Below are 12,775 nucleotides of genomic sequence, written 5' to 3' on the forward strand. Positions count from 1 at the left end.
ACATACTCTACGGTCCAGCAACATTGCCCTACTTGCATTTCCTCGAAGAAGACATTCCACCTCTCATCACCATTCCTTTGCACTGGCTGTCCCCTGTACCCAGCATATCTATCCCCTCCTCTCCACCTCTTGGCTTCCCTGGCTTCCTTTAGGACTTAGCTCACATCCCACCTTCTGAAGGAGTCCTTTTCTGGTCCCATGGTTGCTAATGACTTCCCCTTTCAAATTACCTCCTCCTCATCCGTATCTATCCTATACGTATCTAGATACAAACATAGCTCTTCCCTATGAGAACATACCCTCCTTAAGGGCAGGCATTGTGGTTCTGTTGGTTGTGGTTTGCCGCCTTTTTGTATTCCCCAGTACTAAAAGCACAGTCCCTGGCTCATAGTAAATGTTTAAGAAATGCTTGACTGAGATGAGGAAACTGAGGCCTAGAGAAGGTCAGTAGCTTGCCCAAGGTAACAATTAGGAAAGGCAAAACTAAGAGTAAGGTTAGTTCCAAGATCTTTTCTCTGCATCACGCTCATTCCCCGTTCCACAATCACAAAAGCCCTGAGATGTCAGTAGTGCAAGGATCACACCCTTTTACAAATGAAGGAACTGAGGCTCAAGGCAATAAAATGACTTGCCCAAGGTCTCACAGCTGGTGAGCATGGCAGAGCCGGGACGCCTGGTGAGTGAGTGGGATTGTGGCAGTGGAAGGGAAGGGCAGGGTTTAGGTTTGGAGCCCTCTGTGGCCAAGATGCCAACCAGCCATGGGGACCCAGCAGAAAGAGAGGCCCTAGAGAGGGGCTAGCTTCCCCATCTTCAGGACTGTCACACTCATGGAGGGGGTGAGGTGACACAGATTATCCAAAGCAGCAGATAAGCCAAAAGCCATTTCTCATCTGACTTTTGGAATGTATTCTAAGGTTTCTTTCCTTCCCTTCCCCACCCTTCTGCACTCCAACCCCCAGCCACGATATTTTTCTTCCTTGTTGTGGCTTGCCTGGGCCCATATTTACGGTTCAGGCTGAGCAGTTTGTTCAGAATTACTTCTCCATCAGGACCACCTGATCTAATGGAAAGCATTCTGAACTCAGAGCCAGGAGACTCGGTTTTAGTCACAGCTCTGTTACTCACGATAAGTGGATAACCTTGGCCAAGCGACCTCCCCTCTCCGGGTCCCAGGTTCCTTATCTACAAAATGAGGAGTCTGAACTAGAGATGACCCTTCAGTCCTTGGGGACCCAGCTGGTCTCTCTAGACCTTGGTCTTTTCCCACCAGCCACTGGGCACTCTGAAAAATACCACTTTCCCTGATCCAGCATGTTGCCAAGTCCTATTAACTTCACCTTTGCAGTATCTCCTATATATGCCTCATTTCTCCTCTGACACTACCACCATCCTGGCGCAGACCCCTCCCACCTCCCACCTGAAACAGCCTTCTGGTTGATCTCTCTGCCTCGAGTGTCTATGTCTCCCCACACCAGTCTGTCCTTCACTTGACTGCCAAGGTGATTTTTCTAAAGTGTATGCCCCTGCTCTGGGAGTTCCAATATCTCCCTATTACTCCTAGGGTCAAATTAAAGTTTATTGCTTAGCATTCAAAGCTTTTCACAACCTGTTTAAAGTGAAGATAGGTCTAGCCACAGCTGTCAGGTTTCCAGGATGTTCATTAGGGTGCCTCAGGGTGTTTAGAGCCCCATCCCTAGTCTCTGAGGGAAGCTGCATATTATATCAGAAAAATGCTCCATTTGTGCCCCCTTTGACCTCAGCAAGTCGTCTCTCTAGGTCTCAGTTTTCTCATGTGTAAAATAAGGGAATTGGATTAGACGACATCTAAGGCCCCTTCTGCTTTCTAAGTCCCTGATCCTATGATTGGCAGCAGGCTGGTTTGGTGGGTAGAGTGTTGGGCCTGGAGTCAAGAAGACCAGAGTTCAAAATTGGCATCAGATATTTACCAGCTATGTGGCCCTGAGCAAGTCACTTAAAAACAAAACAAAATGCTTTCTGCCTCAGTTTCCCCATCTGTAAAATGAGGATAATAATAGCACCTACCTCCCAGGGTTGTTGTGAGGATCAAATGTGATAATAATAATTATAAAGTGCTTAGCACAGTGCCTGGCACACAGTAAACACTGTCTAAATGTTAGCTGTTAGTATTTAAGCTCAGTGCTCTTTCTATGATGACATGCAACCTTGTGAGATATGCTTTTGCATAGCCGAACGTATGTAAATACATACACTTACATATATGCATATGTATATACATGCATATATACATATACATGCACACATATTCATTCATTTACTTATTTATTGTTGTCTATTGGCTGTAGGTTTAGGACTTGTGGCTCGTGGCAAGCATTTGAGATTAGGCGATTTTGTGGAATGAATTTGGCAGTGTGCCGGCTGATATGGAGCAAAGACTTCACTGGGCTATCTCATGAATTTGTTGAGCCTACAAAAACCCTCACCGTTGTGAAATGTACCAGAATGCTACGAATTCCTGGGAAAGGCAAACACATTTCTGTCCTGCGAATTAGCAGATTTCATGCATTCTGCAGAATAAACACAGCAGCCTCTTCATGGTTACATTTTGTGGCAGCTGTAGTGTGTAGGTACATGTGTCTGACAGCAGCCCCAGCCCACAGCTGGCCTGGGATACTGTTTCCTCACTTTCTTCTACAATCCTACGGCCAGAAGTGGAGGTCCCAGCTAAGGAAACGACAGACACCCTCCACTCTAGCTATGCAAGAGTCCTTACCTCTTCAGCTGGGTGTATGCCACAATGCCTGGTGGGAGAAGGCGGCCAGAGCTGGAACCTGGGAGTAGAGCCGGGAGAGGCCCAGGGATGAGGAAGGGGAAGGGGAAGAGGAAGGGGAGGGGGAGGGGGAGGGGAGGGGAGGGGCTGCTGCAGGAGAACTAAAGGAGGAGAGAGGGAAGCAGAGGGGGAGGGGAAAGGGATGGGTAGAAGGTGGTGAGGCTGGGAAAGATACAGAGAGAGAAGGCCTCTGGGGACTTTTCTTCCAAAATGCCAGGAATCCAGGAGGGCTGGTAGCTTCATTCTCTCAGGGGTGAAAGGAAAACCCTTCCAAAAAAAGAGGTTTCTAGGCACAGTACCTCAAACATTTTTTGGTGGGGAGACGATTGACTTAAATCTGTGACTTTCCTCATTTAGGGAGCTCCAGGTGAGGAAACTCCCTGGACCAATGCAGATGTGAACTATTCCACAATGTATAGCCTTCCAGCACTTAGGGCTTTTAGCCTTAGATGTATAGTCTTAGAGCACTGGGGCACTTAGAAGTTCAGTGATTTGTCTGATGCCCCCTATTTGTATCAGGGGGACTTGAATCCCTGCCTTATTGCCTTCAGAGGTTGACTACTCTGCTCTATCCTTCAGTTTGCAAATAACATTTAATTAATAAATGCTTGTTGAATTTGTTGAAGTTTGACCCTAGGCTTCAAGCTGATTCCTTTCTGTGTTGTAGGGCATCTTGGTCCCCCTGAAAAACCGGGGGTCCTATTCTAAAAACTACACAGCCTCATTAGGAGATAAGGTTTGATACCCCTGCATCCTGATTGGCAGAAGTCCCTAGGTCAAGACTCAACCAAGCAGTGGATTAACTAAGTGACATTGTCTTGTATGAAATGGGGAGACACCAACCTTGGGCCCTCATGATTGCAGGAGAGGGGTCAGCTAGGTTGTCAGGGCCAAGAGCAACCTGAGACACCAGGAAGTTGGGCCCCAAAGGTCTAAGGAGACAATGCCAGCCAGCCATGGCACCTGGAGCTTTTGTTCACACTTAGATTTTCCCAGGAGGCTGCAGCTGCACCCACATTGAACACCTGTGAATGAAAGGGGCTCCCACGGGATCCTGTTCTCTGGAAAGAGGGTGTGATTTAAACTCCTGTCCCTATGCCAGGCAATGAAACAGGATTGTGTTTCCCCAACAAGACTGTATAAACTTCCACAAGGCAGCACCTCACTGTGCCTAGCATTGTGTACTAAGGGCATGCTGGCACTAGAGGTTCAATATATAGGAAGATAAGACTATGTGTACAAATAAATAGCTGGGTGGTTTAGTAGATAGAGTACTGGACCTGCAGTCGAGAACGCCCCGAGTTCAAATTCAGCCTCAGATACCTACTGGCTGTGTGATCCTGGGCAAGTCACTTAACCTCTGTTTCCCTCAGTTTCTTCATCAATGGGGATAATAATAATAGCCCCTACCTCCCAGAGTTATAGTAAGGATTAAACACGATAATAATTGTAAAGTTCCTGGCATACTATAAATGTCATATAAAGTTAGCAATTATTAACAAATGCTTATCTCCTTCTTTCAAAGTAATCAATCACCTTGCTTTTACTCTAACGTTATTGCCATTGCTCAAAACATGTTAGGAACTCCTATTTTTGGAACCGCCTTCAGAGGCAATTTATCATCCACATGAGAAAAATCGTTACTATAGTCACACTTCATTTTGACCCAAAATATACTCAGCTTTATCACTTATCTTAAAGACCAGTTTGGCTTCAAATGCCTTCTGGCTTTCCCAAAAATCAAATCCACATTAAAAGGAATATTGGACACCACCAAGGGTATGTAAAATGTATATTGCTGGCTCTAAAGGTAATTTCAAAAAAGGAACTTCAAAATTATTTTGGGAAGTTGCCTTAGGTAACTTCTAAGATTCTTTGGCCCTGATCTAGTTCCATGTCCTGAAAGATGACTACCACGACATTATTATCAGTGAGAACACTCATTGGAGACTACTTTTGCAAAAAATAGAGAAAAACACAATCTCTGCCTTACAAGTCAGTGGTTGGATCTAAGCCAAGCCGAAGTACAAGGCCAGACAACTCAAGTAAGAGGGGCTGCCCTATTCAGATCATAGGCACTCCGGATAAGGACCGGATCTCTGATTTCACCAGTATTGGCACCTGTCTGGTAAGGAAAGTCCCTCCAATACAGGCCAGCACCATCTTGGCAATTTATAATGTCTGACAGTAGCCTAGATCATTGAAAAGTCATGTGACTTGTCCAGGGTCACTTGAGACACTATGTGTCAGAGTCAGGACTTGAACCCAAGTCTTCTTAGTACTGAGGCTAGCTGTGCCCACTGCCTCTTATTCAGGTCATATCTGGATTAGTGTGTTCAGTACTGGGTGTCACACTTTAGGGATCGAGGTGACAAAGCATTGGACTTGGAACCAGGAAAACCTGAGATCACATCCTGCTTCAGATACTTCCTAGCTGTGCGACCCTGGGTGACTCACTTAACCTCTGTCTGCCTCAGTTTCCTCGACTGTAAAATGGGAGTCATAACACCACCTACTCCACAGTATTGTTGTGAGGTTCAAATGAGACAGTATATGTAAAGTGCTTTGCAAATCCCTAAACAAATGCTGACTTCTTCTTCTTTCTTCTTCTTCTTCTTCTTCTTCTTCTTATTATTATTATTATTATTATTATTATTATTATTATTATTATCATATTAGGAAGAACATTGACAAGTTGTACCTCTTTAAGGTGATGGTGACTGAGGATAGGTAGGGAACTTAAAACCATCCAAATGAGAATCAATTGCAAGAATTGGAGCTTTTAAGCCTTTTGGTCAGGTCAGGGATAATACAGAAGAGATGGATTCCTGCTTGGGTATGGGTTGAATTAGATGATGTCTGAGATCCCTCATAGCTCTGGTGCTTTTGTGATATGGTTCCAGGAAGCCCTACCCATCAGTATTTATTAAGTAGTATCAATGTACAAGACCCTCTGCTAGGTGCAAGCATACATGGGATCACATATTTACAGCTAGAACTGATCTCAAGGAATTTACCACATAACGTATTATCCCATGAAAAATTAAATCACATAAAGAGTTAAATAAAAACAATACAATTGGAGAATTGTCACTGGGAGAATTTAAACTCCTTCCAGGCAGGGAATTTTTATACTTGTCTTTATGTCCCATGCCGGGTGCCTACCACAGTGCTTCCACATACTAGGCTCTTAATGAACATTTGTCACATTGTTGAACAAGGTGGTTCATACTTCCTGGAAAGCAGAGTGATACAGTCACTACAACACTGGACAGAGTTCAAATCTTGCTTTAGATACTTGCTAGTTATATAACCTCAGACAAGTCACATAGACTCCCTTTCCTCAGTTTCTTTATCTATAAATTGTAGATTATAACATGGAGATGATAAGTGCTATGAGTTCAGAAAAGGGAGAGTTTTGTGAAGTCAATGATGTATTGAGTCAGTAGCTGGTGCAGTGGATGGAGCACTAGGCCTGGAGTCAGGAAGATGGCCTGAGTTCAAATCCGGACCTAGATACTTACTAGCTGTGTGACCCTGGGCAAGTCACTTGACTCTGCTTGCCTCAGCTTCCTCATCTGTAAAATAAGATGGAGAAGGAAATGGCAAATCACACCAATATTATTGCCAAGAAAACCCCAAAAGGAGTTTGAACTAATAATAAGCAAGTTCTTAAAGGTTTGGTAAGATTTACGTAGAGAGGAGGCAAGGAGGACATTCCCAATGGGAAGAACCCCACAGAGACTGGAAAGCACTAGCTGTGATTGATTTGGGAATCTGGAGCAGATGTTCATTTAGAGGAGCAGTGGGAGCTATGCTGGGACCAGAATGTAGAAGGCCTTGAATGTCAAATTAAGAAGCCTGAACTCTCCCTGTCACCCTGAAGGCTTGAGACTTGAAGACAGCATGTCCAGAATCCACGCGGCACTGCCTCCATCCTGGCAATGACCAGAGGTACTCCCTGGGGCACAGTGACCCTGGGTCTCTGGGGCAGATCCCAACAGGCGCTGCCCTGGCAGTAGTATCCAGGCCCCAGCGCTGTGTTGTGGTTGACACGTTCTATGGTTTTCTTTCTTTGGTTCCACCCAGGGCTCCAGCCAATACCACAGCATCCCCCAAGGTCATGTCCCAGACATAACCCAATACAGGCCACACCTAGACTTTCCATAAGTGAACAGCCCTGTGGTGTTGGGCAAGGGAGGACTTTGATGGATCTGATAATAGGTCCTAGAAATTCCAAATCAAAGCTTATCCCAGATGGGGAAGGATGACGAGGAAATCTGCTGGAGGAAAGGGGACTAAGAGCTATTCTTCTGAGTTCCTGTTTCAGGCTGACCCCAGACACAGTCAAACGCCCATGCCTAGCAATGAGGAGAGACCTCCCTCTAGTGACTAGTTGTAATACAACACCGCGGGCTTCCTCTCTCTTTAACCTCCTTGGGGGGGGGAGGTGCACATCTATGTAGAGCAGTAGATCTCTTGGTCACTTTCTTAGCATAATTCCAAATTTCTTTCCAGCATATTAATATGCCTGTCTTTTCATAATCCCTCTAACATTGACTTTCCAGATGGGGAAATTTTCACTTCATTTTACTAAAATGTAATTATTGATATCTAGAAAAGTTGTGTGTAAATGGAATCATTTTTTAAAAAACACTTGGGAGAAAAAATACCAAGGGAGCTACATATGACAGAGAATTATGGTTAAAGTGTTTTTAAGTTTTATTGCTTTTTTCTTTTTAAGGAAAAAAAAAGACATTTACATGATGACTTCATTATATAATTAAAAGGAACAATAATTTGTACATATAGATCTGCAGTTTCACGTGCGATCATCTTTTTAATTACACTAAGTTATGGAAATACTTGTTTTATTCCATAAATTAAAAATAAATTAATAAATTAAAAGGGTAAGTTAAAAAAAATTAAGTTTTACTGCTGTTTTTCATCTTTGCATCCCAGTCATTTAAAATAGCCTTTTTTGAACCTTCCCTTGACAAAGGGATGGGGCAGAGGGTGCAAACAAATGCTTGTGTTAGGTGCTTAAGCATCTTCTATATGCCAGGAACTGTGCTAAGTCCTTTACAAATTACAATTTCAGCGTATAATTACAAATGATTACAAATTACAATTACAATATAACAACAACATGATAATGGCGAATATTTATGTATTAGCTTATTATGTGTCAGGCACTGTGCTAAGCATTTTACAATTCCTATCTTATTTGATTCTCATAACAATCCCCAGAGGTAGGTGTATTATCTCCATTTTACAGATGGGGAAACTGAGGCAAAAGAGGTGAAAGCGACTTGCCCAGAGTCACACAGCTACTGAGTGTCTGAGACTGGATTGTGAATTCAGGTCTTCCTGACTTCAGGCCTGGTGCTCCATCCACCGCAACACCTAGCTGCCAATGAAGCAAAAGCAGCCAATAAAGTGACTATTTTGACATTGTATATAATATTCTATCCAAATAAGTCCTTCAACTTTCTGCCATGAAAGGGGAAGAATGTTTCATTGTCTGTTCTCAGAGCTCTTTATTGATTTTCCACTTACTCACATTTCCTGCCCTTTTAGTGATCTTTTCATTGACACTGTTGTCTTTGGGTACACTATTCTCTCAGTTCCATTTTTTTCCCCACTGTGGATTAGTTCAAACAAATCTTCCCATATTTATTTGAATTTTTATGTTTGTTATTTCTCACTGTACAATATTCCATTATATTCATAAGAAAAGGAAAATCGTACAACGTGGAAGAATGCTTGATTTAGAGGCAAGAGGATCTGTGTTCAAACTCCGAGTCTGCCATTTACTATTTGTATGAACTTGGGCAAGTCATTAGATTCCTCATTTGCCAGATGAGGTGGTTGAATGAGATAACATCAAAGGTCCCTTCCATTTCTAAATCTACCACCCTATATACATGGTTTCTAGTTCTTTGCCATCACAAAAAGTACAGCTTTGAATATTTTGGTATATATCAGATCTTTGTTTCAGTCTGTGACTTGGTATCTAAGATATGGACAGTTAAGTCCAGTGTTTTTGTATAATTCTAAATCGATATCCAGAATGACCAGACAACATCATAATTCCATTAACTATGCATCAGTTGCCAGTTTTCCCACAGTCCTTACAACAGTGAGTCTTCCTGTCTTTTGTCATCTTTGCTAATTTACATGGATTGAGGTGATCTCTCAGAATTGTTTTCATTTACATTTCCCTTATTCTTTAAAGCATGTTTTCATGTGGTAATTCATAGTTTGTAGCATTTCTTTTTTTTTTCCAGCCAGAGACAAGGTTTATTAAAGATCTGATATACTAACCAGACTCTTAAGGAATCTGAACATTTGTGAGCTATTGGCTAGATTGTATAAATCTGAGCCCTTGGTTAGGTTCTTAAGGAATCTGGGCCAATAGAGACATATTTCCCCTAGGTCTATTCATTCATTTATTTAGTGAGGCAGTTGGGGTTAAGTGACTTGCCCAGGGTCATACAGGTTAGTGTCTGAGGTCCTCCTGACTCCACCACCTAGCTGCCCCATTTGTAACAATTCTTTTGAAAACTATTCATATCCTTTGACTACTTATCTATTGGAGAATGGTCTTTAGTGCTATATATTTATGTCAATTCACTATTATATTTTGGATATCAGACTTTTATTGGTGATATTTGGTGCAAATGTTTTCCGCATTCTAACATTTATCTTCTAATTCTATCTTCATTGATTTTATTCATGCAAAAGCTTTTTAAAATTTCATGCAGTCAAAACTTTCCATTTTATTTTTTATTACATTCGCTACCCTTTATTTACTGAAGAATTCTTCCTGTAGCCCTGACTGTGGCTTGCCAGTTCTGGAAGGCAGTTGAAACCACATCCAGGATGAGCTCTGTCAACATCTGGGGAGGAAGCCATCTGTGGAGGAAGAGCCCAGCTGTTGAGAGGGGACTGTTCTTTACTGTTTCCCTTCTATTTCTACCACTGGGTGGCAGGGGTGGAAGGGATTTCTCCCTCTCCCTACCACCAAAAAGCCATGGTACTTTGCAGCAGAGCTAATTCCAGTAGAAGGCACTGAAGCCAACAGAGGACAGACCTGGAATAAAGGGTCAGAGCAGGAGATGAGAGTCAGCTTTAGATTCAAGAGAGAAGGAGCTCTGTAGATAGGAGCCGAGCTGAGTAGTCGGAGGAGTAGGTCCAGGGGGCCCAGCTGAACAATCTGCCCAGCAGAGGTACTGTGCCTGGCAGAGAGCAATGCCAGGATACCCTAGGAAGAGATAGAGCATCAGGACCCTGCAATGCCAAAGCCTTACCTTGATCTTGTGCATACCTCTCTCTAGCACTGTACTCTATGTACGCACCCACCCTTCCCACTGACTCTCTGTGTCTATGTCAAAGGTCACATCACAGGTTTAAGGGGGGATGTCTTGCAGCTACTGTTCTCACTATACTGTCTCAATAAATGCCTTTGCTCTGACCTAATTGTGTCTATACAGGGGTATAGGTCCTCTAGGACCTCTAGGTCCTCAAGTGTGGCCCTTTGTCCAAATCCAAAGGGCCATACTTGAGGACCTACCCAGAGGGCCATGTGGGGCCTCGAGGCCACAGGTTCCCCACCTCCGGTAGAAGACTGTTAAAGGAAAGCACTCCAGTTGGGGCTTATTAGCTGTAGGAGGCTTATTAACTGTTTTAGGAGTGAGGACCTACAAGGCACCTCAGACCTGTAGATAGTAGTAGCCCCCTCAGCAGGTTGATGAGGGGTAGAATACTCTGAAAAGGGGTACCCGTATCTAAATGGAGCTTCTAAAAAATGAGAGTAAACCTATTAGACAACTAGGTGGTGCAGTGGATAGGGAGCTGGGCCTGGAGTCAGTAACACCTCAGTTCAAATCTCACCTCAGACACCTACAGTCTGTGTGACCTTGGGCAAGTTATTCAACCTCTGTGTGCCTCAGTAACCCCATCTGTAAAATTTCTATTTGGTCCTGAAGATAATGATAATTATAACACCTACCTCCCAAGCTGTTGTGAGGATCAAACGCGATAATCATTGTAAAGGGTTTAGCACAGTGCCCTGCACAGAGTAAGCATAATATACAAGTTAACTGTTAATACTAATTTAGTGAATATCTACTGAACTAGGTATTGTATTATATTTGTACTTGAATGGATTGGCTCTCCTCACCTCACATGCCACGTTCCGTCAATAACGGGAACCTAGATTTCTCAAGAATACAGCACTGTTCTGGCCTTTTCTGCAGTACGTCGAGGTTCTTTTCTCACGCCCTTGACGTTTTCGGCCAAGGAGAGCAGTAGGCATGCTTCCTTGCGTCTCGTTGCCACTTCTAGACTATACCCTTGCTACCATTTACTCAGCAATCAGTCTTCCTTTAAATGTAGGGAGATAGCTTTATCTGCTGGCCAAAAAAGTACTCCCATAGCAACCATGATTTACTGCTGACAGATATGCATAATAAAGGCAGGGATATGGGCTAGGTGGGTTGAGGACACAACCTTGGCTCCTCAGATTGGTGTCCCTGCCATGAGTCTCGTCCTACTGCAGTCTATCCTTCTCTCAGCTGCCAAATCAATATTCCCGAAGGGCAGCTCCGATGGTGCAAGACCCCAACCCCCCATGTCACCTCCCTTACTCATGAAACTCCACTGGTTCCCTATTACCTTCAAGATCAAATATAAACTCTTCAGTTTGGCATTTAAAGCCCTTGGAGCTTCCTTTCTTCCTAGTTTTCTCATACTTTATTTCCGTCCGTGTATTTCAAGATTTAGCAACACCTGCCTTCCTGTTGTCCCTTGCCCAGGCCATTCCATCTGCGGACTCTGTCTTTGCCCTAGTTGTCCCCCATGCCTGGAATCTCTCCATCCTCATCTCTACCTACTCCTAGTTTTCCTGGCTTCATTCAAAACCCAGCTCCGATTCTATCTATTGCATGAAGCTTTTCCTGCTCCCCTGACTGTTGGTAGCTTCCCTCCGAGATCTACCATCTACTCGGCATCTATCTTGTATGTACCTAGTTATTCACACGTCTCTCCATTAAAATGTATGCTCTTTGAGGGTAGGGACTGTATTTTTTGTTTTTCTTTGTATACCTAGCATTTAACACAGTACCTGTTGTTTCACTTGTTTTTAAGTTATATCTGACTCTTTTGGGGGAGGGTTTTCTTGGCAAAGATACTAGAGTGGTTTGCCATTTCTTTCTCCAGCTCATTTTATGGATGAGGAAACTGAGGCAAACAGGGCAAAGTGACTTGCCCAGGGTCACATAGCTAGTAAGCGTCTGAGGCTGGATTTAAATTTGGGTTCTCCTGACTCTATGCCAAACACTCTATCCCCTAGCTGCCCTAGCACTTGGTAGCGCCTGGCACATAGCAAATGTTTGTTGACCGACTGGCTGGGCCCCACTTTCCACCGCCTTAGACCCTTACTTTTGCTTTCTCACTCCAGGGACAACAATGTTCACTTATGTGGCACCTTCTCTGGGCCATTTTCTATCAGACCCCACTCACCCTGGCTGGCTAGGCTCCAGGCTTTGAGTCACTGTTTGCAGTTATTAGAGAATTATCACTCCTTCTTTTGGGGAATCTTGAGCTCTACAAATAATATTTATACTAGTCAAGGTTTCCTTTGATTTATTCATATCTCCAGCTTTGCTTCCTGAATCAAGGCTTTGGTCCAGGGCCAAACTCCACACTCCCGCTGCACTTTTGGGAGGGATGGTTGCAGGGATGTGATGGAGCCAGAAAAAAACAACTGTTAAATTTTCAGTGTGAGCATTTGCACCTGAGAAATCAGTAAAAGCTACAAATCCCGGCTTGACTTATTATTCTGTTTCTTTCCTAGACTTAAGAAAGCAATGGAGTAAATACTAATACTGTAGATTAAGCTTAAAAGTGTGTCATGGTTTTGGATAGCTAGGTGTTAAATATTTACCAGCAAACCCATGCGTG

The sequence above is a fragment of the Phascolarctos cinereus genome, unplaced genomic scaffold (assembly GCF_003287225.1).
Source record: "Phascolarctos cinereus isolate Bilbo 61053 unplaced genomic scaffold, phaCin_HiC Scaffold_3;HRSCAF=262, whole genome shotgun sequence".
Lineage (NCBI taxonomy): Eukaryota > Metazoa > Chordata > Mammalia > Diprotodontia > Phascolarctidae > Phascolarctos > Phascolarctos cinereus.